This window comes from Balaenoptera ricei, chromosome 8 (genome assembly GCF_028023285.1).
Source record: "Balaenoptera ricei isolate mBalRic1 chromosome 8, mBalRic1.hap2, whole genome shotgun sequence".
Taxonomy (NCBI): Eukaryota; Metazoa; Chordata; class Mammalia; order Artiodactyla; family Balaenopteridae; genus Balaenoptera; species Balaenoptera ricei.
The window spans coordinates 43,089,552-43,105,361 of record NC_082646.1 but is presented as its reverse complement, the minus strand read 5'-3'; the positions used below and the strand labels follow the sequence as shown (position 1 = coordinate 43,105,361).

At 53.1% G+C, this 15,810-nt stretch overlaps 1 long non-coding RNA gene across 1 annotated transcript in view; it reads right to left on the bottom strand.

Moving 5' to 3' along the window:
* Window positions 1-2,275: 2,275 nt before the first annotated feature.
* LOC132369730 (uncharacterized) overlaps window positions 2,276-15,810 on the bottom strand; it is a 76,978-nt gene continuing 63,443 nt past the window's right edge. The window contains exon 3 of the long non-coding RNA XR_009504470.1: window positions 2,276-2,368. This is a non-coding gene — a long non-coding RNA (uncharacterized LOC132369730). The remainder of the gene's footprint in view (window positions 2,369-15,810) is intronic.

The window sequence follows — 15,810 nt, the reverse complement described above, 5'->3', positions numbered from 1 at the left end:
CGCTGACTAGCGGTATGCCATCAACAAGTCCTTTGGCCCACCTCAGTTTCCTCAGCGGTAAAACTGAGCACTAACAGTACCTACTCCTAGGGCTATATGAGAAATAAATGAGTTAATACATGGAAAATATGTGCATGTATACATTACCTGTATTACAGGTATACATGTCAAATGCTAGAAATTACTATAGAGTAACTACTACGTCCCAGGTGCTAGACTTGGCATCACAAATGTATTATTTCAATTGATTTCTCCCAACAATCCTATGAGGCAAGATAGCCTCCATTTTCACAGGAGGAAGTGGACTCAGAGGGGTTCTGGCAGCAAATCCTGCATAAAAAGTCAGGCTGGCTCTAAAAGCCTTGTTTCCCCTAGAGGCCCACTTCCCTAAAAGTGCCTGGACCGCCTATTACAGATGGGGAAACTGAGCTCCGGGGGTTTGGGAAATCCACAGCTCTGAGGGGTAGGCTGGGAACTGAACACAGATGAGGCCAGGACCCAGCACAGCCTGGGCTCTTGCTTCTGGAGCGGACAGGCTGTCCTTGGGGAGGGAGGGGGCAGAACTCTGCATTTCGTGGCTAAGTGGCCATCGTGAAGAGCAGGGATGGCGCAGAAGCCCCGCCCCCTCCTCCACCCCAATGAGCCGTCCTGGGGGCAGCAGACTCCAGGCTTTCTCAGACCCACAAGCACTAAAGCTCCTCAGAGAACCAAATAAGGGGGAGGAAAACGGAACCCTAAGAGGAACTTGATGCTAGCAGCCTCTGCGTTTGATAAATGTTTTAGCCAATCTCCTTCCAGGGCCACAGGCACTGGAGTGAGCTTGAGGCAGCACGGGGTCTCCCTCGCAGGCCCGCAGAGCTCCGTCGGCCCTGCCCAGCCCAGCATCCGAGCTTCCGCTGGAGCCCTTCCTTCCAGCAGCTGCGTCGTCTTCTTAGAGACTCACTCTAGCACGCTCCACGCCCCCAGAACACGCCTGTGCAATCAGCGAGCGAGTCATGCAGCCACCGAGATTAGACAAGCACTTGTCTCCCTACAAATCTCCCCCTAATCAGCAGTGACAGAGGAACAGACACCCTCAGAGCAGTTACCATGAATCTGACTTCCAAAAAGGGTCCACTCCACCAGCCACCAGGACGGCTAACGATGCCCTAAAATACAACGAAGCAACCCTTCCAGCACAGCCAATTTGCATCCAAAACTCAGCTGGACTGTTGACAATTTGTACCCTTTCTGCAGGAACAGAACCAAGCCTGACCTTTACCTCCAGGACCACGTCTGTGTTGCTGTTTGCTAACTGGTGTCAAAAGCAGTTGTGGTCTCATTCCAATTAGAACTCTTATTTTTGCTGAAACAGACCAATTTATGCATCCTTTCTGGCCCTCTCAAGAGTCTCTCAATCTTAAAATGAGCCAGTCAAAAAACCACAATTTTACCGGAAGTGATTCACAGCAGGGAGTGAAGGGGGAGATGGAGAAAGCCCAGAGGACTGGAGGCGAAGGGGACATACTTCCCGGCCAGGGGGCCCGCACAGACAGCACCTTCCTGGGCTCCCGGGAGAGCAAGGCCACCTCCTGGCAAAACAAGATAAACATCCGGTTTAAGGCTATTATCTCCTTTATTCAAAAAATAAATATTTCACTTTTGAGTCAGCATATTTCAAATCACATGAAGCACAGAGAAGAAATACAGTCCCTTTGGAAATCATGAACACGTGTAGGAAAGAGTCATGCTCAAAGCAAAGGGGATGGGGTGAGCACTGATTCCAACTGATCCACGACCCAGAGATGCCTCCTCTCACCAGGTGGAGCTACGTATCGATTGTAGGCGAGAAACACACACACACACACACACACACACACACACACACAGGCTTTGAAGTCTGAAAGGCACATGAAGTGGACCATAAGGTGTATGGCACATTCACTGATAAAGCGTTCCCTATTCCCTTCCAAGAAAAGTGGAGAAACTTTAATCAAGTCACAGACCAGAGAAGACAGGGTACTCTGGCTCAGAGCTCAGCATCAGGAAGATCTCTGCGGATGAAAGCCATTCTTCTTCTGCTCTCCCCTCCCGCGCCTCCTCTCTGGGGGGGGAGGTCCCTCACTCGGTGATGGCGGGGCGCGTGGCCACGTACACGAACACCACGATCAGCAGCACGACCACAGCCAGCGTGGGCAGCACCACCGTGGTGATCTGCTGCCGGGCCTCCTGCATGGCCTGCTTCCGCTCCTTCTTATCCTTGGACGTCTCCTTCTTGGGCTTCCCCTTGAGCTGCCGCATCTTTCCTAGGGGATGCTGGGAGGGTCCGTCCGGAGAGGGATTTGAATGAAGGAAGGGTCACGCTCCTCTGGTCAAGGTGCAGAATCTCCTGTAGAGAGAACCATGATCAAGAATGAACGGAAAAAAAAAAAAAAAACAAACAAAGAATGAACGGAGTGGGGCTTCCCTGGTGGCGCAGTGGTTGAGAATCTGCCTGCTTAATGCAGGGGAAACGGGTTCGAGCCCTGGTCTGGGAAGATCCCACATGCCATGGAGCAAATAAGCCCTTGCACCACAACTACTGAGCCTGCGCGTCTGGAGCCTGTGCCCCGCAACGGGAGGGGCCGTGATAGTGAGAGGCCCGCGCACTGCGATGAAGAGCGGCCCCCGCTCGCCGCAACTGGAGAAAGCCCTCGCACAGAAACGAAGACCCAACACAGCTAAAAATAAATAAATAAATAAATAAATAAATAAATAAATAAATAAATAAATAAATAAATAAAGTAGCTATTAAAAAAAAAAGAATGAACGGAGTGAAAGGAAAAGGGCTCACAAAGTCAAAGGCAAACGCTAAAGCAGGAAGAGTATCTGCAACTTAGCAGCCCAAGGATTAAGGACAGAAGAGGTCTTGTAGCCCCTCTGAGTGGTGGGTGGTGGGGATAAGCAGGATGTTCCTGGGGCTCTGTCACCGTCAGCGCTTCTGCAGGTGTGCTGTGCACTGGTAACCAGCACACTGAGACAGGGCCTCTCAGCTCCAGGGGCAGCTGGCCAGGCGCCGGGCACCAGAGGAACAAGACTGCTTTCATGACACGAAGGGACTGGGAAGCACTAACTATGCCGCCTGCACTCAGCGGAAAGGGGGGCACCCTTCTCCCTTCCAAGGCCCCACCTATTTACTTCATTGTTCTAAATCCCACCATCTCCCCAGCCAACCTCCAGCACTGAACCACCGGCAGCCTGCAGATCCCAGGACCGTGGCTCCCTTCCTGCCCGAGCCCAGGGCCTGATAGCAGGCCGCGGCAGCCTCACTGGGGCCGAAGAGAGCCCGGAGGCACCGACTTCTCTGATCTCCATTTGATCCTCTACCCATCCACCCAAACCTTCCTGAGCACCTCCTATGTGCCAGGCTCTGCGGGAGGAGCTGAGGAAGAGGTGGAACACTCGGGGCTGTGCTCGCAGAGCCCACGGTCTAGGGGTGCGCCCTGGGTTGCAAGCAGAGTGGAGAGCTGGGTCAGACAGATGATAAAGAGAGACCAGCTGAGCCTTCGGTCCAGCCACCCACTCAGCCTAGGATCTTGTAAATTCTGTGCCCTGTGGAGGTGCTCAGGTGGTGAAGCGGTGCTGTCAGGGGCCTGGGGAATGAATCAAAGGCCGTGGGTAACTACAGAGCAACAGCTCCATACGAGTCCGATTCTGAGCTTTACGCAACAGTAACAGACTTTGGCTGATTCAAGTTGAGATGGAGTTAACGCAGAGGCCTTTGGCACCTCACAGGATCCCCAGAAAAGAGGACAGGAGCTGTGCAGCCATCACCTGAGCCCCACTCACACCACGAGCCTGGAGGAGGCCTCAGGCTGTATCATCACCTGGACACTGCCGCTGGAGCAGGGAGCACTGAGGCCACCACTACTGCCCCTGGAAACCAGACGGAGCTGCTGTCACTGCCTTCAGGATGAATTCTCCAGGGCCCTGGCTTCTCTGTGTCACCAGGTGCATGTGACCAGCCAAGCTGAGACCCAATATACCCGCAGCCTACCATTCCAACCTCTATAAGCAGGGGGAGTGTTTCTAAACACAGTGAAGGAGTGGGGGGCTGGATACTGGGCAGGGAAATAAAAAAGACAAATGCCCTTCATAACATCCTGGGGGACTGGTAGAGAGGCACTCTCTGAGGCAGAGGAGCAGTGTACCCCAATATTCCTCTAACAAAGAGACTTTTGTATCACGATACTGTGTACCCAGTTTTGCCCCAGGACAGTGGGTGGCCTGTCACCACCCTGATGAGGAAGATGACATTTACACCTAAGTGAACGTGTCAAGTGGCAGGCAGGATGTGGAATGTGGGTTCCGAGACGGGAAAAGTCTTGTGTGACTCTCCCTGTTGGTAGAGGGATCCTAACCTCACCACTCCTCTCATCCCCGACTGGACCCCAGAATTTTCTTCCTATTATCCATAATCAGGCGGAGTTCCTCCTGGTACAAGAGGGCTGAAATTATTGCACTGGAATGACATGATGCCAGCCAAAAGCAAATATTAAAGTTCTGGAGAGCCCCATTTAGGCAAATTTACGCCTTCCATCAGGCTTCTGAAAACAGCCACTCTTAACTTCCTTAAGACCTGACAGGTGTAGGAACCCCCGGCTTTAAAAATTCTCCTTTTCATGGGCTTCCCTGGTGGCGCAGTGGTTGAGAGTCTGCCTGCCGATGCAGGGGACACGGGTTCGAGCCCTGGTCTGGGAGGACCCCACATGCCGCGGAGCAACTGGGCCCATGAGCCACAACTGCTGAGCCTGCGCGTCTGGAGCCTGTGCTCCGCAACAAGAGAGGCCGCGACAGTGAGAGGCCCGCGCACCGCGATGAGGAGTGGCCCCCGCTCGCCGCAACTAGAGAAAGCCCTCGCACAGAAACGAAGACCCAACACAGCCATAGATAAATAAATAAATAAGTAAATTAAAAAAAAAAAATTCTCCTTTTCAAATCTTTCAGAGAACTTGCAGGCAGACCTGGGTTCAAACTAAGGACATGCAACTTACTGGCTGAACGGCTTTGGGCTTCAGGAGGCCTCAGTGTCATCATCTGAACAATGAGGACAACTTCTCTCAGAAGGAGTGACTGAGGAGTTGAAAAGAAAACACTCCTCGCGGCGCTCGGCCCGCCCACACCTGGCAGCCGCTTCCTCCCTCCCCACCGCTTGCCCGCTCCGGGGCCCTGGTCAGAGCTCACGGAGTTCACCAGCCTCAGCCGCCCCCGGGGAGGCGGTCTAATGGCAGTGCCCCGCCCACAGGACCGCGGTGAGGATGAGACAAGAATCCGGGTAACACGGCACCTGGCACGGAGGAGGCACCGGATCCACGTTAGCTGACGCTCCTGAAGCCCACCCAACAAACAGCCTGCGGGGAGACGGGCAGGCTTGCGACCCCCCCTCAGAGATGAGGAGACCAAGGGGCAAGAGGAAGAACGTCTTGTGCACGGTCAGCTGGTCTGTGAATAGTAGCTAACAGAGCAGTGGATGGCATGCCTTGTCCAAAGCTATGAGCCATGGTCTGTTCTCTCCCTGACACAGCTTCACGAAGTTGTCTGAAAAGAGACAGGCCATTGGCAGCACTCTGATTTGTAGCCATTTCCCTGTGGACCTAATGGCCTGTGAAAAGAGGAGGATCCCACTGTGGCCCGTCACCCAGCCCCCCACAGGACCCCTCACAGGGCCCATCACAAGATTCTCCCACAGGACACCTCACAGGATCCTCCCACAGGACCCCTCACAAGATTCTCCCACAGGACCCCTCGCAGGGCACCTCACAAGATTCTCCCACAGGACACCTTACAGGATTCTCACACAGGACCCTTCGCAGGACCCCTCACAGGATCCTCCCACAGGACCCCTCACAAGATTCTCCCACAGGACCCCTCGCAGGGCACCTCACAGGATTCTCCCACAGGACCCCTCGCAGGGCCCATCACAAGATTCTCCCACAGGACACCTCACAGGATTCTCCCACAGGACCCTTTGCAGGACCCCTCACAGGATCCTCCCACAGGACCCCTCACAGGATCCTCCCACAGGACCCCTCACAGGGCCCATCACAAGATTCTCCCACAGGACCCCTCACAGGGCCCATCACAAGATTCTCCCACAGGACACCTCACAGGATTCTCACACAGGACCCTTCACAGGACCCCTCACAGGATCCTCCCACAGGACCCCTCACAGGGCCCATCACAAGATTCTCCCACAGGACCCCTCACAGGGCCCATCACAAGATTCTCCCACAGGACACCTCACAGGGCCCATCACAAGATTCTCCCACAGGACCCCTCACAGGGCCCATCACAAGATTCTCCCACAGGACCCCTCACAGGGCCCATCACAAGATTCTCCCACAGGACCCCTCACAGGGCCCATCACAAGATTCTCCCACAGGACCCCTCGCAGGGCACCTCACAAGATTCTCCCACAGGACCCCTCACAGGGCCCATCACAAGATTCTCCCACAGGACACCTCGCAGGATTCTCCCACAGGACCCCTCGCAGGGCCCATCACAAGATTCTCCCACAGGACCCTCACTGGATTCTCCCACAGGACACCTCGCAGGGCCCCTCACAGGATTCTCCCATAGGAACCTCACTGGATTCTCCCTCAGGACACCTCACAGGATTCTCCCACAGGACCCTCACAGGATTCTCCCACAGGACCCTCACAGGATTCTCCCACAGGACCCTCACTGGATTCTGCCACAGGACACCTCACAGGGCCCCCCCAGAGGACTGGCCGCAGGCAGGCAGCACCAGAGGCCCAGAGTTAACAAGCGCCCCAGCCCCGCTCCTTCGGCTGCTGCCTGCATCCTCCCACAGAGGTGTGGTGGACATTCATAGGCACCAGCCCCCGTGACGACCAGCTCTTGACATTTGTGAGATGCATTCAGAAGCTCTCCAAGGCTTAAAAAAAGGCCTCGTCACTGGGGACAGTGCAGGTCTGGTCAGGATTTAAAGGACGAACACGCCAGCCTGAAGTCTGGGGTCTTGGTCAGGCTCCAGTGGGTGGCCTCCCTGATCCTACCCACCTGTGCTGTGGGCCTCAAACCACAGCCCGGCACTCTCCCTGGGGCTGAAGAGAGAGTGGTGAGGAGGGAGGGAAAACACCGCTGAGACGACAACTGAGGGGAGGGAAAAGGGCCCAGCAGGACAAAGGCTGGGGAAGAGCCGCAGGCAGAGGGAGCGGAAGGAACCAGAAGGGTGGCAGGAGGGGAACTGCAGAGGGCACAGAGGCCAGGCCATCCACAGGCTGGCGGGTCATGGTGAGGAGCCGGGATTCACTCCGAAAGCAGCACGAGGCACTGAAGGGCTTCACACGGGGAGGTGCAAGTTTAAAAAAGCTCCTCTGGCCGGTCTGTGGAGACTGGGGTCCAGGGGAATGAAAAGGGAGGCCCTTAGAGCAGGGCAGGGAGGGCCAGGGGTGGCTCAGACTTGGTGGGGAGGGCCAGTGGTGATGGAGAGGAGGATGGAGTGGGCTTTTATTTGGGGGGTACCTAATGACATATTAGACATGGCACATGAGGGAAAGAGAATAACGGGTGGACCTAAGGTTTGGAGCTTGAGCATCTGGCTGGATGGTGATCTGGCCTTATGAGGTGAGAGAGAATGGCAGGAAGGGGGGATGGATTTGAGAAAGGACATTAAGGGCTCTGTTCACATCTATCCATGTGTGAGGATGCCTATTAGACATCACCATGGAAATATCAAGGAGGCGGTTGAGGACATGAGTCAAGAGCTCGGTCTGAGCTGAAGATCTATATTTGGAAGTCATCAGCCACTGATGAGGTGAGCTCACCAAGGACAAGGTAGATGGAGAAGAGGGCCAGGCCCGAGCCCTGAGCATCTGACAGTCAGAGAACAGGAGGGGAAGGGCAAGCAAAGAAGCCTGTGGAGAAGAGGCAAGTGAACAAGAGAAGTGTGGGGTCCCAGGGACCAAGAGTCAAGAAGAGCGCTGCTTCAGAACGCCACCGAGACAAAGTGAAGATAAAGCAGCAGCCATTGGATCTGGCGACTTGGAGAACTGACAAGAGGAACTTCAGTGGAGTGCGCCAATCAGCCTCTATTTCAGAAACCTAAACTGAGAAACATGAAGGCACACAAGCTGGAAAATCCTGCAGATGGGGGCACCGGGGAAGCCATCTGACGCCATGTGCGGAAGACAACAGAGGAAGCCAAGCTGGGGAGAGGAGACGGGAGCCCAGGGGAGCACTCTGAGAGCTGGAGACTGGGGACTCTGCTCTTATGTTTCCAGCACAGCCCCTGCGAGGCCCAGCTCTATACAGCCTCCTGAGCTGAGTTATGCTGACCTGTTTCTGAATCTTAGGATAGACATCTCTTTGAACTTGAGCTGGCCCCAGTGGGTCTCTGTACCTTCCAACGAAGGAGCCCTGGCTAAAATGATTACTCCAGTTTTACAAATGAGGAGTCCAAAGCCTTGCCACTGTCACAAAATTAGGGGTGGCAGAGTCAAAAGTCAAACCCACATCAGCCTGACCCCGAAGCCTGAATAGTCTAACCATCCTCCGGTGCCTTCCCCACGCACCTTCCCGGCCCTTTACCCACTTTGGGGCCACGTCATTGCTCACCAGCCCCTTGCAGAGAGGAAATCAGAGATGAAGCTTGTCAGGTGCAGTCTGGCTCTTTCCCAGCAAGCAGCCCAGGCAGGATAGAGGAGCCACTAGCCGAGTTCCAGCTTTACAACCCGACCATGACTGCCACCTGGCCACCCCCCTGCCTCTAGCTCCCCTAACCAAGGGAACGGAAACTTCACAGACACTTGAGTTCCACCAATGCCCCTCCCCCACCAACAAGCCCATGGCAACTGGTCAGCACTGGAATGTTCCAACCGGTCCCCGGTGTGCGTGGGCAGACGGGAAGGGGGCAGAGAGGAAGGGGAAACACATCCTTTCAGATAGAATCATTTTATGATTTTTTGGCTGAGCTTCCCAGTCTTTTTTCTATATATATATATACATATATTGTGCACACACACGCTTATTAAAATCCTTATGTATATTTCTTCCTACTTAGAAATCATACATGACAGCCTTAGAACCTATTAGGGAAACAGCCAGGAGCAGAGGTAAGAACGTGGGTTTGAAACCAGGTTTGAGCCTCAGCTCTGCCATGTCTAGTTATACAACCCTGGGCAATGTACTTAATCTCTCATGCCCTGACTTTCCTCCTCTGTAAAGTGGGATAAGAAAACCTGCTTTGTAGAGTCATTGGAGGAGAAAGACTGAAGTATTATCTGAAGTATTGATTAACAGGCCAAACCAGATGCTCAGTAAATGGTACAGAGTAACTCCCTTTCTAGGGAGCTTTTTCCAGTGCAGATGCACGTACGGAGGGAGGTACCAGGGAACGCTACCCTTTTTTTGGTTTTGAACCATATAACCCCTGGATGATGGAACCCCCCAGTTTCTTTCTCTTCCCTGCTGAAAACCACCAGTTACCAGTCTGCTGCTGGGCAGGTCTTCCCAGAGGCTTGATGGGAGAAGAAGGTTGGCTTGGGCAATTGAGGGAAAGTTCAGGATCACAGAGACCACCCCCAGCTCCCGTATCCCGGGCAGGCTAATGCTGCACTGCCCAGGATGGCAGCCACTCGTCACATATGGCTACTAGCACTGGAAACGTGGCTGTGGTCCAAACTGAGCTGTAGTGTGAAATACACACCAGAGTTGGAAGGCTCCGTACCAAAAGAAAGAATATAAACCGTCTCATTAAAATCTTCCATACTAATTACAAGAAATGATAACATTTTGGATATACTGGGTTCGATAAAATGTATTATTAAATTAATTTCACCTTTTTTTTTTTTTTTTTTTTTTTACTGTCTTAATGTGGGCTACTCAAAAACTTTAAATTCCGTGAGTGGCTCACACGGCACTTTAACTGGGCAGTGCTGTGCCTGCCCCATGCAATAAGCACCAGGTTCAGCCCCCTGATAAGCTTTCCACATCACGGCCTCGACTCACAATGGTGAGGACTCCGGGGCCCTCACAGCCCCGCCCTAATGGATCTCTCCAGCCTCATCATACCTCACATGACCCACGGCTACCAACACGCCTGAGTGCCCACCCCACACGCTCACATCCCATGCCGGTGCCCGTGCAGGAGCTCTGCCGCATGCCCTCCCCCATGCACCAGCGTCTTCCTGGTACAGACACCCATCCTTGGTCACCCCTGTGCCTGGCCTTCAGCACTCACTCCCCAGTGCCGTCTCGGCACTCGGTTTACGCCTTTATTGCAGCACTGACCAGTGGCCGCCGCCTAACTGGCTGGGCCCCTGATGTCCCCACTGGACTAAGCACGCCTCTGGGAGCAAATGTGTCTTGCTAGTAATAATATTGCCCCGGGCTGGCAGGATGCCTCTCACACAACAGGTGCTCAGCAAGCATCTCTGGGTCGAACACCAAAGCTGGAGGACAAGCGGTCATCTTACGTACTAAGCACAGAGTTACAGCAGAAAATTCTACAGGAGAGGAGAAAAAGTTATAGCAGAAGATAATAAACCAGCCAGCTACCACTTAGAAATGCTCCTTTCATTCTCAACACAAGATTGGTATTCTCACTCCCATTTTACTTGAAAAAGATGAGATTCAGAAAAGTATGGGGACCTCCCTGGTGGCGTAGTGGTTAAGAATCCGCCTGCCAATGCGGGCGACACAGGTTTGATGCCTGCTCCGGAAAGATCCCACATGCTGTGGAGCAATGAAGCTCGTGCACCACAACTACTGAGCCTGCGCTCTAGAGCCCGTGAGCCACAACTACTGAGCCTGCGTGCCACAACTACTGAAGCCCAAGTGCCTAGCGCCCGTGCTCCGCAACAAGAGAAGCCACCGCAATGAGAAGCCCACACACCACAACGAAGGATAGCCCCGCTCGCCGCAACTAGAGAAAGCCCGTGCGCAGCAACAAAGACCCAACGCAGCCAAAAATAAATAAATAAAATAAATAAATTTATGAAAAAAGAAAAAAAGAAAAGTATGGTGACTTGCCCAAGATCAAAGACCATTAGGAAACCAGCACAGTCTCAACCCTAGTATAAAATCCGTAACAATCACTCATTAAATATTGAGTGAAATGAATGGACTGAGGATCTGAACTCAGACCTAATTCCAAAGCTCACCCATCCTCTCTGCATGACCCCACAGTGACAGTGCCTCCAGGTCAGCCCACAATTAAGAACAGCAGCTATCACATTCCGAAGGCTCACTACCTGTCAGGCTACCGCACTAAAGCCCTCTACAAACACGCAAACCGCACTGCGGCTTTTATCCCATTTTTCAGACAAGGGAACTGAAGCTCAGAGAAGGGCCCAGGTAGTAAGTCAGAGTGCATCTGGGATTCAGACCCAGCTCTGTCTGCCTCCCACCCAACCCAGCTGCCTCCAAGTAGCCGGGCCATCCCATGTAGTGACGGGACACAGGGTCAAGAGTCCATGGCGGGTTCCTGCCCGTGAGCTCTGGAGGCTGAGGACACAAGGAGGGAGGGTGTGTGGGCAGGAGCCTGTCTCACGTGGCAGCGGATAAAGCCTGTTCCTTACTTGCTCCGACTCCCAGAAGGTGTCCTGGGCTTAAAGACGCACTGCAGGTTGCTTGAACTCTCCTGGTGGGCCAGGCTGCTCAGAAAGAAGGCCCCCAGGATGTCCCAGGCTGCTGCAGGGGCGCCCGCTGAGAACAGCACGTCCAGGCAACAACGTTAAGTGGCCGCAGACTGTGTCGGCTGCACCCGTTCCTCCCCACACAGGCGATGCGAGGACAGACACCAGGCCCAGGTGGCGGCCCGCCTGGAGGGCCACTCCCAGGGATGGAGGCCAGAGACTGCCCGCCCATCCTCCACGCTGTCCACCTTTCCACAGCCCTGCAGCTCTCCTGTCTCCAGAAAAGGCGGTGTAACATGCTCGCTGAGAAAATGGCTGCGTTTTTCTCCTACTGCAAAATCAGGAACGCAAACGAATAAACGACACGTAAGAAGGGTGTCTGTGGGGCAGATCTCCACCAGCTCTTCTCTTGGCTGCGTCATTATCAACATGAAGCATGAGGAGGGCTGCACCACTCCATGCTCTACGCCGTGAGCCCAGGGAAGCTGCCCTGAGTTCAGGGAAACCTAAAAATTGCGCGCCGAGAGCAGCAGCTCTGTGGCTCATGGCGTGTGCTCACATCACTGTACGTCCCTGGGGTTTAGCCGTAACGGGCCGTGATCACCTCACTTCTGTCTGCCGCAGAGACAGGGACAGGGGGTGGGCAGGCCACCAAGAGAACTGAGCGGGATGGGACTCCCGACACCCGCTAGGCACCAGCTGATCACACAAGCGCCTTCCCGGGAACACAGACGTGAGCAGTGAGAGCTCGCGGGCTCCAGCGCCCCGCTGCCGACCGGCCTCAGAGGTCGGGGCGCTCTCGACCGGCTGGCCCGTCGGGAGGATCAGAGCCACAGGCGGAAGCTGACAGGCACAAACACGTGCACATACTTCTCTCACCGAGGGTGAAGGAAGAAGAAACTATGCCATTTGGCGGTGGCAGTGTCAGCTACTCCTAAATAAAAACCCGAGAACACAAAAGAACTTTGGGGTGGGTTGCTGAATAACACAGACATAAAAAGCTAGGGTTCTCAATAAATTGGATAAGTGACATTCCTGCAAAGTGCTTTCCTGTGCAGTATTCATTTCCTCCTCATGGTAACTCTTCGTCTTACCTATTATTGTCCTTTTTCACAAGAAAAAGAGCAGACAGAGCAATTAAGCTCACGTCTGGGTTTTAATCCCCATCCTGGCACTTCTGGGGTCTGTGGCCCTGGGCAAGGAACTTAACCTCTTAGACCTTCAATTACTCTGTCTGTAAAACAGGGATAAAACTACCGAGCATTTAAATATTTTTTGAGCATCAACTATATGTCGGGAGACATGCTGGATAGTTTACAGGGAATGTGGGAGACAGGCAACCAACAAATGAACAGAATATGTGTCTCATACATGATGCTACGTGTTTTAGAGAAAATAAGAACAGAGGCTGCAAATTTAGAGAAATCAATCAAGGAAGGCTTCATGTGAAAGTGACACCGGACCAGAAACTCAAAGGAGGTGAGGAAGTGACCTGTGCAAGATGGGGGCCACCGGAGGGCTCTGCTTGTGCTAAGGAAAAGCACTGCTGGACGACTGACTGCAGGGGACAAGGGCTGAGGCCAGGAGCTCGGTGAGGACATGAGTGAATTATTCAGGAGGTACATGGTGGCTTGGTCCCAGGGAGGGGCAGATGTGGGGAAAAGTGGTCGGGTACGTTGAGGGGACAGCCAACATGATTCACCAGCAGATTGGAACTGGAGTGTGAAAAGATAAAACAATGAAAGGCTCTATGGCCCAAGGAAGTGCAGGAATGGAGGCGCCACGTAGGAGTGTGGGGACAATGGGATGGGTCAAGTTTGAGACGCGATTAGCTGTCCCCAGTGGAGACACTGAGCAGGCAGCTGGATGCATGAGGCTGTGCGTGGGGAGAGAGCTGGGCTGGAGACAGGAGCGTGGCAGCTGTCAGCAATGCAAGCCGCCAGGCTGGGGAGCGAGCGCAGACAGAGAGGGGTCAGTGCGCTCTGAGGTTTAGGACTTGCAGAGTTGAAGAGCAACCAGTAAGAGACTAAAAAGGTATGAAAGGAAGAAAACTGGAAGTGTAAGGTGTCTTGGAAGGCAAGTGCAGAAAGTGTTCCAGGAAGAAGGAGCCGCTCATCAGGCTTGGTCACGTGTAGGTCATCGGTGACTTGAGGGGAGAGTTTTGGTGGGGTGGCGAGGTGGGGAGGGGGCCCAGATCTGAGGGGGTCCCAGGGAGGCAGGGAGCAGGCTAGAGAACGGAGACCACGAGTCAGCAGCGCTTCTCAAGGCAGGACTCGGGGGCTGAGTGTCTGCACTGCAATCCCACTCCTGCCATTTATCAGCCCGGTGACCTCGGGCAAGTTCCTTAATCTTTCCGTGCCTCACATTTCTCACCTGGAAAATGGGGATAATAATCCCTTAAGGAATTGATATATGAGACTAATGCCTGGTCCGTAGTATTTACTATGTAAGTATCATCATCCGTCATCAACATCATCATCATCATCCCTACGAAAATAGGGTCAGAATCAGAAGGGGATATGAGGACAAGAGTTTTGTTCTACTTGTTTGTTTTTTAAGGCACTTATAGAATGTTTGTGTTACAGGGGAACATGGATCAGGAGAAGGAAGGAAAAAGAAGTGCTGGCGAGCCACCCAGGGGAGCTGGAGCACCAGCTGGGCTGGCCCTGGATGGGCCCAATGTGACTGTGGGAGTCTGTGCAAGTTCTCACCGGGCTATTGCTGGTTCTCAGTGAAATGGGAAGAAGGTCATCAGCTTGGGAGGCAGGAAGGGGGAGGAGATGCTGGAGTCTGAAGAGAGAGAAGCTGTGAAACAGCAGTCAAGCGGGATGGATGCATTAGAGCACGACGGGTGACCACCAGCCTGCAGTCAGAGGCCTCAGATCTTAGAGCGAGGCGGTTGGGGGGTGGCACCAACGCGCAGGTGCAGGTACAGGGGATGGAGTCGGGGGATGTTAGACTTAACCAGGACAGGATTTTGTCAGGCCACTATGACACAGTGAGAAGAATACAATGTGAGGGTTACATGAGATTGCAAAAGAAAAGCGCCTGGCCCGGGACCTCGCATCTGAAACGCTGCCGCTGTTCAGGCTTAAGTGGCCTGTCCAAGGAGCCCCACTCCCTCCACGTGCACCTCCCTGACCCCCAACACACACAGAGCTCAGGAGCGGAAAACTCTGCAGGAGCCTCAATTCTGCTCATTCCACTAAGCCACGTCCCTCCCTTTTCTGTTCAAGTTACTGTCACGTTTCCCAGGCCTCTCCTGCTGGTCTCAGAGAACAAAGAAGGCCATGTGAGGGAGGGCAGAATAGTCCCCGCACGCTTCTTCCAAGAACCAGCGGTGAAGAGGCTCTCCCAGCCTTGAGGAAATACTGGCTTTCAGGGACCTGCCTTGCAATTCCACCAAGCTCTGCAGGTGCGGCTCAACCATCAGCTCCTCCCACTGAAGAGGGGTGGGCAAAAAGCCTTTGATGGATCTCGTTATGTAACCCGGACAAGATAGAGTTAAATTCACAGCGATCAGCAACTTCAAGCACAGTAATTTGTTTTAACTAGTTGACCTGAAGCAAACTCAACCACGGACAGGACAAAGGAGATGACTGAACAGAAACGAAGTTAAGTGAAATTCCCTTAAGAAGGTACAAAACAACGGCTTTGAAATGGTTAAGATGCACAGAAAGAAATACAATTAACAGCAGCGCACAGGGCACAAACGAAAACCAAAGTTTTATGCCATGATATGTAAGCTTATTATGTGCGACACACTCGGAAATTTTCTTTGTTTCATTTCATTAGAAAATCATGTCAGTTTAATCCCATGGAAAGTGACTTGCATCTGAAAAACACTGGATGGAGAAGACCTCAAGGCAGGAAGGGCTGATAAGTGTTTCAATCCCATTCCCAGGAGAAGTCACAGAAACACCCTGACAGTCTTTCTACCTTGATGAGTAACAGGCTCTTATGAGAATAAAAGGAAGTAATGAACGTGAAAAGTTACAAGCTCTTCTAGGTGTTGTCATTCCTTAAATGGCAATTCTTTATCCAAACCTGCAGGTTCTCTCGATTTCATCTGCTATTCAATTAGGTACTTTAAGACAGCAGGTACTAAAAGCAAGAGTCACTAATTTATCCCTTTGTTATCGACAGCTTAACTCTGGCAGCTCAAGACTAAGGCAAGGCTGGGGGGAAATTC